Source organism: Chinchilla lanigera, unplaced genomic scaffold, assembly GCF_000276665.1.
Source record: "Chinchilla lanigera isolate Chin_1 unplaced genomic scaffold, ChiLan1.0 scaffold00045, whole genome shotgun sequence".
Lineage (NCBI taxonomy): Eukaryota > Metazoa > Chordata > Mammalia > Rodentia > Chinchillidae > Chinchilla > Chinchilla lanigera.
This window is the reverse complement of record NW_004955446.1, coordinates 5,926,401-5,938,721: the sequence shown is the minus strand read 5'-3', so window position 1 is coordinate 5,938,721 and position 12,321 is coordinate 5,926,401. Positions and strand designations below refer to the sequence as shown.

General features: G+C 41.4%; 1 pseudogene; it reads left to right on the top strand.

The window, feature by feature from the left end:
- Nucleotides 1-1,140: 1,140 nt before the first annotated feature.
- Nucleotides 1,141-12,106, top strand: LOC102011820 (annotated as a pseudogene).
- Nucleotides 12,107-12,321: the final 215 nt, after the last annotated feature.

The window sequence follows — 12,321 nt, the reverse complement described above, 5'->3', positions numbered from 1 at the left end:
TGCAAGGACTGAGCCCCCATTTAGGCCTAAACCCCGACCCAGCACCCAACATGCAAGACTTTCACTCTTTGAAGATCTACAAATAGAAACTATGGCAGTGTAAATGGACCCACATTTGTGGCAGAAAAAACCCAAAAGCTGACTGAAGAACTAAAAATCAAGTGGAAAGTACATGCAACACACAGGTCACAAAGTTCTGGAAAAGTTAAAAGAATAAATAGGACTTTAAAGGTAATTTTAAGTAAGTATCACCAAGAAACTCAGGCACCATGGACAGATTTATTTCCCATGGCCCTTCTTAAGGTCCAAAGTTCACGAGGATCCACAGGACATGCACCCTTTGAAGTTTTGTATGGGAGGCCCCCTCCTTTAATTAGAGGACTTCAGGGAGCCCTACATCAGCTAGGTAATATCTCTCTACAGGAATAACTTACATAGTTAGGAAAGGCTTTTTCTCAGATACACAAAAATATAACTGAGAGACAAACGATACCCACAGACACACTTGCTCATACATATAGCCCTGGGGATATGGTTTTGCTAAAAGATCGGAAAAAAGAACTTTTACAGCCTTGATGGAAAGGACCTTATTAATCATTTTGGCCACCCCAACAGCTATCAAAGTTTCAGAAATTCAGCAGTGGTCCATCACTCTTGGATCAGGAAAGTGCACCTGGAGAACTGCTGGAAAGTCTACACAGATCAGTCAACTCCCCTGAAAATTACCATGAGGAGACAATGCACCCAAAGATCTACTCCTGTCACTCCAAATGTTGACAGATGCACATATGCTTAAAGTTTGAGGACAACCTTCATGGAATCCCAAGTGAGATCATCCCAGTTCCCTCCTATATGTACTTGATATTGTGTTGTCCAGCTTGGTTCTTGCTCCCTGTCCTCTTACTGGCTGTGACCTTTGCCTTCACCTTGTGGACAGTTGCCCTGGAGGGATGGAAGGCAACAAGTAAGGCTCTTTTCCTTACTCTTTATGTGGTTTTGTTAGTCATACTTGTTATTTTAAATTGTCTTCCTCGTCTAGAAAAAGCCTAGGGCTATCAGTTATAATTAGAAAATGTTTTTGTTATTAATGTCTTGGCATTTAATGTTGGGGTCTGGATTCTGGTTCTGTTTAATGTAACCATGGTAAATCAGATTGCCATAACTGAAGATATCGTTGAATTCTGCCCAGTAAAAACTGACACCTGGGAGGTAATTCAGTCCAAAGTCTGGAATGGACAAAGCCCAGTAATTCTTGGATTTGATCTTTGCCAAATTATTGCCTTTGCAAACAAATGGACACCCTCTTGCCAAAAGGAGTCAGGGGGATCCCATGGGAAATCTACTCTGGTGGCCTTTGGTTTTTATCTGTGCCCTGAGAGAGGTATGGACACACAGGATGTAGATCCATAATGAAATGTAACTGCTTCTCCTGGGAATGTTTGTATACAGCCTCCTATTGAGGGGGGCCCGATGGCACTTGAGCCTTTCAGTTTTGGTCTGAAGCAAGGAGAGGACAAAAATGTGCACCAGGCTCATGCATTCCTATATGCCTCTCTCTTACAGACCCCAAAGACCCCTCCTGGTATTCTGGTCAAACTTGGGGAACATGACTCTGGACCACAGGAAAAGATCCAAGGGTATGCTTTACTATCCAATCATTACCTTTGCCCACATCCCTAAGATGATAGGAACAGGCTACGTTAAGGTCACCCCTCAATTAGCTAAACAAGACAAAAAATGAAATAAAAGAGACAGTCCTGATTCCCCCAGACATTGAACATATGCTATAGTTTGCCCACAGTGTTCTGAACATTAGCTCCCCAGATGTTGCTTCTGATTGTTGACTTTGTCTTAGGTCTGTACCTTCCTATTACTATGGAATTCCCACATATGTGCTTTCTCAAAAAGGCTCACACAAATGTAAAAACTTGGCTACTGTTTTAGCTTTTCTACCTAATTATGGAAATGCAACTTGTGTCCTCCCACCGGGTATGTCTGCCACACCTCCATGCATTCAGGCCATCCATCACCCCAGAGGGAGTCTGACCACCCCTAACAATACCAATTTCTTCTGTCCTGATGGGTAAAAACATGCCTGGACAGTACCCCGCAAAGGTACCTATGCCCTTGTTACCAACTTACAAGTACAGGTCTATAAGGGTGAGGAAAGAGTCAGTGTCCTAGCCCTGAAGTCCTCTCACAGGTTTAAGAGGGCCACCTAGGTAATACCAATCCTAATAGGGATAAGCCTAGCTGCCTTGGTCAGGCTGGGAATAACTGCTCTAGTCACTAGGAGAGTGGGACTAAACCAACTAGCTGAGGTCACCAACGAGGAACTCTGAAGTCTACATGATAAAATGTCACTGTTTCAGGACCAAATAAACTCTCATGCTAATGTTGTCCTCCAAAATAGAAGGGACTTAGATTTAGTCTTTTTCACAATGAGGAGTTTGTAATGCCCTAGGAGGAAACTGCTGTTTCTATGCTAATAAGTTTGGAATAGTCCAAGAAGATCTGCAATAATTGCAAGAAAGGTTAAATAACCAGCCTCAAAAACAAAACCAGAAACAGGGATGGTTCCAAGGTCTATCTAACTGGGATCATGGCTGGGACCCCTTTAGCGTCCCCTGATGGCCCTTATGTAAATTATCCTGATAGGGGCCTGCCTAAGTAATTGGATTACTCACTTTGTTTCAGAATGCATCAACAGCGTAAGTTTTCAAATAACCCTAAGATCTGCCCCATCTTATGCAGCTTTAGATAGAAGAAACAGCCCCAACACTGAAAAAATTTTTTTCTGAGTAAGAACAAGAGGAGGAAATGAAAAGGAAAAACTGTACAAGAAAAATTGTTCTCTTTTATTTTTTTATTTTTTTGGTCTTTTTGAGACAAGGTCTTGCTATGCAGCTCAGGCTAGCCTTGAGCTCACTTTGTAGCCCAGGCTGATCTCAAACTTGCAACGATCCTTCTGCCTCAGCCTCCTGAGTGCTGGGGTTACAGGCGTGCGCCACCATGCCTGGCCAAATTGTTCTTTTTAAAACTTTGATCCTTTTGAAACTGCTTAGCTCTGTAACTGCTTCATGGCTCTGTAATTACTTTCTTGAGCCTTGTAACCATGAGAGCATAACCAAACATGCAGGATGTCCGATTGTACCAAGATTCATGACCATTAATCTAGTCTTGTAATTGATGATTATTAGTCTGGCTTTGTAACTGACAATCTTACCCTGCTATCTACTCAGAGGCATGCCAGGCAGTTCTGCTTATGCATTATATGAAAGCAGTAGCCCACAAGCACTGGACACCTGGCTTTGTTGACTGGAAATGATCCTGGTCAGGACCACTGCTACTGCTGTAAAGTAAAGATGTTCACTGCCCCTGGACTTCCTCAGGTGTCATTCCTTTCCTGGACTCTGTTTTGCTGCAACAGTGGTGGCAAAGTTGCTGGGGGAATTCACAGGAAAATGGTTAAATTCTACAAGTTATACCAAGAGAAAGGCTTGAGAGGAAGGCCTTATAAAGGCAGAATCTTCAAGGAACCTTTATATTTGGTAATGTCATTGACCATTAAGACCCCTGGTGGGCTAGAAGAATAGGGACCTGAATTAATTTTAAGCAGCAAAGAACCAGACTATGTTTTCTGTTATGTTGAATTATATAATAGACCAAAGTCCAGAAATTAAAATACTGTCTAGACCACACTCCCATTACCTTGATTTCCATTACTTGTTAGGTAGACCTTTGAAGCTTAGGTTAAGGAAGCTTTTATTAACAAGCCTCAACCCTGATTTTAGTTGACTGTAATTAAATGTTATTCTTTGTATTTAATTCTCTAACAAAGAGATGGTGGCTCTGAACTAGCAATTACAAATCTGTTATAGCTTAGCACTTCCTTTTTTGTTATCAATAGTGGAATAGCTGTACATATATGGGAGCTGTCCTAAATGCTTCCTGTCCTGGGAGCTGCCATGTAAGGGAGACAATAGATGGCCATGTATACAACTGGAGCTGGTGCAAGTGATAGCTAAACACCTGACTTCTGTCTGCAATCCCTGGAAGGAACATTGGGAGAAAACTCAGAGCTAAAGTATGGTTTAAACTCTCTGAAAATCTGTCTCTCCCTCAAGGCTCTTCTAATCTGGTGGGAAGTCAGAACTCTTTTCATAAAGATGACATTCTATTTTAATTTTCCATACAAATTGCTCTTTTTTTCTGCTTCCTATAACTGTGGTTGCAAACCTGTAACTAATTTATAGAAGCAGGTTTCCTGCAATCTAAGAGTAACTGTTCAGTGGAGGTGGGAAAAAGTGTGTGGATGTGCTGTGCTTGGAAGTGAGGTGTGTTTTGCACTTTCAGTTGTCAATAAAGCACAGAACTGAATGATTTTCTCAGTTTCTATTGTCCTGGAACTTTAGAATGTCTTCATCCTCATGAGATCCCAAGGCATTCTTTGTAGTTCCCCTTCTGCCCAGAGGAATGGAAGGAGACATACAGACACCACCTCTACACTGCTAGTTCCTGCTTTGCAATTCCCTGGACAGAAGAGCTGCTCTCTGCTCACAGATGCTTCAGTTGGAGAATCACTCTCATCTTCCTGAAACTGAACTTGGTACTTTTAAGGCTTATGCCCCAGGGGTCAAGTGAATGCTTTAGTGACCCCCAAATTTCCTTTTTCTTAGTTTCTGACTATTTTATGCCCCTGAACCTGGTACCCCTTGAGAGAGCTGAAACAGCCTTTTGCCTGCCTTTGTTTGCAGCAATGGAGGTGCAGAGAGAGAAGCATCTTCCTTTCTTACTCTGCTTTTGGAGCAGGCTCAGATGAGCTTTAACATTTTTAACTTGCATTAGGCCAGCAACATCCATTGTCTCTTTCCTTTAGGATCTACCTAAAGATATCTTTCCCCCTTAATACTCCATCCCATCAGTCTTGAAATTCCCAATGTGAGAAATATGTTAAAAGTCAATTTTTTATGGAGCACTGAAAGCATCTTTTTCCAAGCAAATCTTGCTCACATTAAGATGTCAGCAAGATGGCTGGATAGAGGTAGTTAGCACTCTTCTATGTACACAAAAGAACCAAAACAAAGAAAAAAAGATTGCTATTCCATTGGAGTTTGAGAGAGCACCAAAGTGCAGTGGGGATATGCGAGGCATGAAGGAGCGCGGAGATATGAGATCACCTTAGAAAGAAGGGACTATATTAAAATTTTGTTACTATAATGAAAACCTAAAGCTGGCTAACTTTATAAAGAAGTTCAGCTTATGGTTCTGGAGGTGAAAGCTCCAGGGACCTTCTTGCTAGCAGAGTCCTGAGGTGGCACAGGGTGTCACACAGCAAGAGACAGCAAATACACATATCTGTGCACCCAGTCTCTGTGTCTATTCTTATAAAGCCACCAGGATTCAGTCCTGGGGGCTCTACCCGAATAACGTTAAGCCCAATTGCTTTCTGAAGGTCCCATTTGTAAACACTATAGTTGGACCGACTTTTTACCCTTTTAGTACCATTATCACATGATTTTGGAGATTAAACTCTTCAAGGGACTATGCACACAGCACCTACCATTTTATCTATCTAGTTGAAATCAACCCTGAAGAAAGAGAATTTTCAAGGGGTAGAAAGGATAAGCAGAAGGTCCCTAGAAGCTCCCATTAATGCCATGGGTACCTGAATTATTTGCTGCTAGAGAAGCCTATAGCTCTCACAAGACCTGAGCCCACTTTGGAGAACAGCTGGTGCATCCATGCTATTGCCTTGCTCCTGAAAAAGAGCCTAATGCTTGCGCCCTCCTGAAACCTGCTCTAGCCGAATAGCCCCATCTTCAGACACCTTCACCCAGCATACTTCGAGGCTGTTGGGCAGCCCCCCGCAGCAGCTTAAGTGGACCTAGCCATGTGAACCTGATGAGCAGCTCCACCTGCCCCTCGCTTACAGGCCCACAGTGGCCTCATCCACACTCCCACAGAGTCAAGAAACAGTCGGGCGGCTCTGTCCACCCACCTCTGGTCTGGGAAGTGGTCAGGCAGCCCTTAACAAATGAGGGCTTTGGGAAAAAGGTAAGGGGACCTTATTATCCTCTTTTGGCTCCAGAAGGCAGCATAACAGCCTACTCAGAGTAGTACCACCTGCCAAGGTGTAACAGAGGCATCTGCACAGCCCTCAGAACACCCTGCCTCTGCTACCAGACTCACTGTGCTGTGGCTGTCCATGCCAACTGGAGTGCCCTTTCCCCTGCATGGCCCTACTTCTGCTGCTTGTCAGCCACCCCTCACCAGAGTGGTCTTGCTTCTCACATCACCCAAGGAAACTGACAGGCACTCTGCATCTGAAACCAGGAATGTAGTGTCCAGAGTCCCTGGTAAACTTACCATGCCTCATAAAGCTGCATCCCAGCTGGCAGGGAAATCCCACAAATTCCTGTGTACCATGTGACTGAGACCACCATAAGCATCTCTGGATTGATTACAGCTGAAGAGACTTCATGGTCATTATATTCCTGAATCTACCTAATATCCTAGGACACATCTCCAGGAGAAAGTCTTCTACTGTGAAAGATACTCTACAAAATTGGTAGAGACAGCTGATATACCAGATGTGGAAATATTAGTAGAGGGACACAAAGAGCATAGGGCATCACTATGCCTTCAAAGGAACACAACAGTTCTCTAGCAATAGACTAAAGAAAAGAAATTGAGAAAAGATTCAAGACGATGATTTTAAGGAAGCAATAAGATATAAGAGAATACAGACAATTCAACAAAATTAGGAAAGTAATCCATGACCAGAATGAGAAATTCAGCAAAGAGATTAAAGAAAAGGAATCAGACAAAACTCTTGGAGTTGAAGAACTCAATAAATGCGATAAAAAATACAGTTGAGAGCTTTGACTACAGATGACATAAAGCAGAATAATGGATTTCTGAGCTTGAAGCAAAGTCATTAGAAATAATCCAGTTAGGAAGCAAAACAAACCTCCCAACAAAACAAAAAGCCAACCCCACAAAGAAGGTCTGTGAGACTGTGGGACACCAGATGAACAAATATTTGGTTAATGGGCATTCCAACAGGAGAAGGGAAAAGGTGTATAAATTAAATCAATAGTTAAATAACTTTTCTTCTTGGGAAAATATGGACATGCAGTTTCAGGAATCTTAAGGGACTCTAAGTAAATTTAACCCAAAACTGTCCTCTAGGAGGTATACTATAATTAAACTGTCAAAACTCCAAGATAAAGACAATTGTAAAACCAGCAAAAGAAAAGCATCAAGTAATATATAAGCAAATTCCTGTTAGACTAATGGCAGATTTCTTAGTAGAGACTTCAGGTACCAAAAGGGAACTGGATGACATATTCAAAACCTAGAAAGAGAAAAATTGCTAACCGAGAAAACTATACTCAGTAAAGCTATGCTTCAAAATTAGAGAGAAATAAATTCCTTTCCAAGACAAACAAAAGCAGGAGATTCATCACTGCTGGACCAGCCTTACAACAGCTACTTAAGGAAGTTCTACATTAGAAGTGAAAAATAACTACTATAATGGAAGCACATGAAAGTATGAAATGCATTAGTAGAGGAATTACGCAAAAGAGAAAAAAAGAATCAAACCTTAGAAACACAGAAAACTACCAAACTATAAAGATGAATAATGAGAGAGAGCAAAAGGAGTAATGGATATTTAAAGCAACCATAAAAATAAACAAAATGGTGTACACTTATTTGTCAATAATAACTTTTAGTGTAAATAGATTAAATTACCCATGTAAAAAAATTTAAATAGAAAGGATAGAAAAATCAAATTTAGCAAAATGCTGCCTCCAAGAAACTCACTTTGCTGGTAATGGTGCACATAGACTGAAAGTGTAGGGATGGAAAGGTATGCCACACAAGTGGAAAACAAAAGTGAACATGAGTAGCTATAATTATATCATGTAAAATGGACTTTAAGTTAAAAATATGTAGAAAGGGACAAAGAAGATCAGAACATAAAGGTGTGAAGGCCTCACAAGGGACATAAAAAATTACTGATTACTCCCCTTCTTGTCCTTTCCACCTGCGTCATTCCGTGTTCTAGCCACTCCCTGAAAATCCCTGAAACTCCCTGAAATGTATCGTTCCTTTCTTGTAAGTTTCCTAAAGTTTCTATAGTTTCTCGGAAGACTGCTTCACAAAGACTTCGCTTGCCAAGCAGGATGTGGTTTCTTGGCTTAAAAGCTGTTCTCACACCTGGTTTGCTGCTGGTCTGATCCTACCCTACCTGGAGGCTTTCAGTCAGTCGCTGGCCAGCTAATAAAGGCTCATTCTAAAATCTCAATTGGCGATCTGTGCATTTTGGTGTTTGTCGGTTGGTACCTTGGTTCAGTTCTGAGTCCAGAACAAAAGGGATTGATTTCAGGAAGAAGATATAATAATTTTAAATATATACTGGTGTAATAAAAAACACAGCGAATGTTTAAATTAAGAAACAATATATTACAGTAAAAAGCATTAATTCTCCTTCAGATTATTTCCTCTAACTTGAACACTCTATTCCCATCGTTCTTTCCACTTTTTTTTTTTTTTTTTTTGTCTTTTTGAGAGAGGGTCTCACTATGCAGTTCAGGCTGGCCTTGAACTCACTTTGTAACCCAGGCTGGCCTGGAACTCGCAATGATCCTCCTGCCTCAGCCTCCCGAGTGCTGGGATTATAGGTGTGAGCCACCATGCCCGGCTCTTTTTCCACTTTCTGAAGCAGGTCTAGGTACTCTTTTGTGTGCCTTTAGTTTTGCTGTAGTGGCTTCCTTGATGTACTGAATTGATTCAAAACATTAATTTTCATGGTTATTTTGTGTTTGGTAAAGAGCGAGAAGTTGCACATTATCAGATCCACTGAATGAGGTGAACGAGGACACACCACCGTGTCTCAGTGAGCCTGCCTTTTCATTGGATGGAACAGAGTGATGGCAGCATTCTTCATATTTTTGGTCACGATTCATAAAGACACAAATTAAGACTTTCAGAACTGCTTCAGAAAATGACAGGAATGATGGAATAAATATGTTTGAAGAGTGGGACAATATTTTAAGGGGGTTAATGGCACTGGGTTTATTACTGTAATAAATTTTCTAAATTTTATATTTATCATATATTTGGATCACAACTCATATGCTCCCAATGCTGAAGGACCCAACTAAATAAAGCAAACATTATCAGATCTAAAGGGAGAAATAGACCCAATGCAATAATAGCTGAGGACTTCAACACCCCACTTGCATCAATGCGCACTTATATACCCCCCACACACGCTCACACACCCACAGACACCAACAAAAGGTCATCAGAGCTAAATTGTACCATAGACCAAATGGACTTACCAAACACTTACCAAACATGACATCCAAGGCTAGGGATATAGCTCAGTGGCACAGCACCTTGCTTGGCAAGTGCAAGGTCCTGAGTTCAATTCCTGGTACCAGAAAAACCAAACCAAACCAACCAAACAAACAAAAATAAGCATGGCACCCAAGAGCCACAGAATACACATTCTTCTCATGAGAACACAAAACATTCTCTGGGGTAAGCCATATGCTAATTCACAAAATAAATTTAAATAAATTAGATCAAAACCATGCATGTATCTTCTCTGACCATGATGAAATAAAACTAGAAATTAATAAGAGGAAATTTAGAAATTGTACAAATATATGAAAATTGATTAACATGCTTTTTAATGATCAATGGGTAAAAAAGAAATAAAAAGGGAAATTTAAAATACTTATAGAGGGGCCAGGGAGGAGCAGGCAGAAGCAGGAAGGCAGAGGCAGCCAGAGGCCCCTGCTTCCTAGGCAGGAGCAAGAGAGAGAGTGGCCTGGCCCCTCGGGAGGGCCATGCCGCAGCCACACACAGAGGCCGGATGGGACCCTGCAGGCTGCATTCTCCCAGAGATCCTCTGAATGTAAGATGTGGCTCCAATCCACCTCCTGTATTTCTGTCTTTTACTCATGAGTTACACAATTGCAAATACGAGCACAATGTCTACAGACTGCGTCAAAAAAACTCTGAAGAACCTAATTAACACAGGATGACCTAGTGGTGATTGTAAGCCTATAACAAGATACTCAGTAGTGGATTTGTTGTTGGTTTTCGTTCTGAATGCTGCAGATAACAACAGCAAGCCAACTCTCTCCTTCATTTCTGAAGTATTCACTTGACCTTTCATCAAGACTGACTTTTCTAACCTGCTTCTGGAGATATTAATGGAATATAGTCGTGTCCACTCAAGACAAGAGGCAGATCAATACTGAATATGCTGTGTCCTTGTTGGAACAGTTGAAACTGTTTAATGAACAGCAGTTGTGTACCGACATAGTATTAATTATTGAGGGCAGTGAATTCCCTTGTCATAAGATGGTTCTTGCAACATGTAGCTCTTACCTCAGGGCCATGTTCATGAGTGGACTGAGTGAGAGCAAGCAGACACATGTACGTTTGAGGAACGTGGATGTCACCATCCTGCAGACCATAAGCGTGTATGCGTACACGGGGAACTTGGCAGTGAGTGATAGCACCGAAGAACAGCTGTATCAAACAGCTTGCTTTCTGCAGGTAGAAGATGTGTTACAACGTTGTCGAGAATATTTAATTAAAAAGATAAATGCAGAGAATTGTGTGCGATTGTTGAATTTTGCTAATCTCTTTAGTTGTGAAGAATTAAAACAAAGTGCTAAAAGAATGGTGGAGCACAAGTTCACTGCTGTCTAGCACCAGGAAGCATTCATGCAGTTGTCACATGACCTGCTGATAGACATTCTCAGTAGTGACAATTTAAATGTGGAAAAGGAAGAAACAGTTTGCGAAGCTGCTATGCCATGGCCGGAGTCCAACACAGAATCACTATCTCAGTATTTGTCCTCAGTTCCTAGCCAAATCACAATCGATGCACTTTCAGAAGTAACACAGAGAGCTTGGTTTCAAGGTCTACCATCCAACGATAAGTCTGTGGTAGTTTAAGGTCTTTACAAGTCCATGCCCAAGTTTTTCAAACCAAGACTTGGGATGACTAAAGAGGAGATGATGATTTTCACTGAAGCATCTTCAGAAAATCCTTTACTCTTCTGTCTGTTACAGCTCCCAAGCAGAAAAAGTTGGCAAGCTTTGCAGCCCACTGGTTGATTTGCATAAGGTTGGAACTGTTGTAACCCCTGATAATGACATCTACCTAGCAAGGGGCCAGGTTCCTCTGAAAAACACAAAAACAAATCACAGTAAAACAAGTAGACTTCAGACTGCCTTCAGAACTGTGAATTGCTTTTATTGGTTAGATGCACAGCAAAATACCTGGTTTCCAAAGACTCGAATGCTTTTTGCCCATGTAAGGCTATCTGGTTTTCTGTGAAGGCTATATCTATGCAATTGGAGGAGACAGTGTAGGTGGAGAACTTAATCGGAAGAATGTAGATACGACACTGAGAAGGATGAGTGGACAATGGTAAGCCCTTTGCCTTGTGCTTGGCAGTGGAATGCAGCAGTTGTGGTCCACAACTGCATTTATGTGATGACACTGAACCTCATCTACTGTTACTTTCCAAGGTCTGATTCTTGGGTAGAAATGGCCATGAGACAGACTAGCAGATCCTTTGCTTCAGCTGCAGCTTTTGGTGTTAAAATTTTCCACACTGGAAGGTTATATGTTGCTACCAATTCTGGCATAAGACTCCCCTCTGGCACTGTAGATGGGTCTTCGGGTAGCTGTGGAAATTTATGATGTGAATAAAAATGAGTGGAAAATGGCAGCCAGCATCCCTGCTAAGAGGTACTCTGACCCCTGTGTTAGAGCTGTTGTGATCTCAAAATTCTCTTTGTGTGTTTGTGCAAAACCCACTTAAATAAGCGCACTAAATATGTCACCTACCAGTATGATCTGGAACTTGACCGGTGGTCTCTGCAGCAGCATATATCTGAATGTGTACTGTGGGGCTTAGGGAGAGATTTTTGATGCACTGTGGGAAAACTTCATCCATCCTGCCTTGAAGAATCTCCATGGAAACCACCAACTTACCTTTTTTCACCAGATGGGACAGAGGAGTTTGAAGTGGATGGAGATATGATTGCCTTTCCTCCTGTATAGTTGGGGAGTGCAGGGAGCACTCCTGATTTACACGCTTTGTCATTTCCTTTGCTAAGAAAGAGAGGTTATGAAAGATAATATAAGTACATAAAAATCTATCTTTGATAAATTTTATTTTTATGCCCTACTTAATATTTGTATCAGTATAATATATATCAGTGAATCTTACCAAAAGATATGCCTCCATAATATAAAATAGGTTATTCAATAATTGA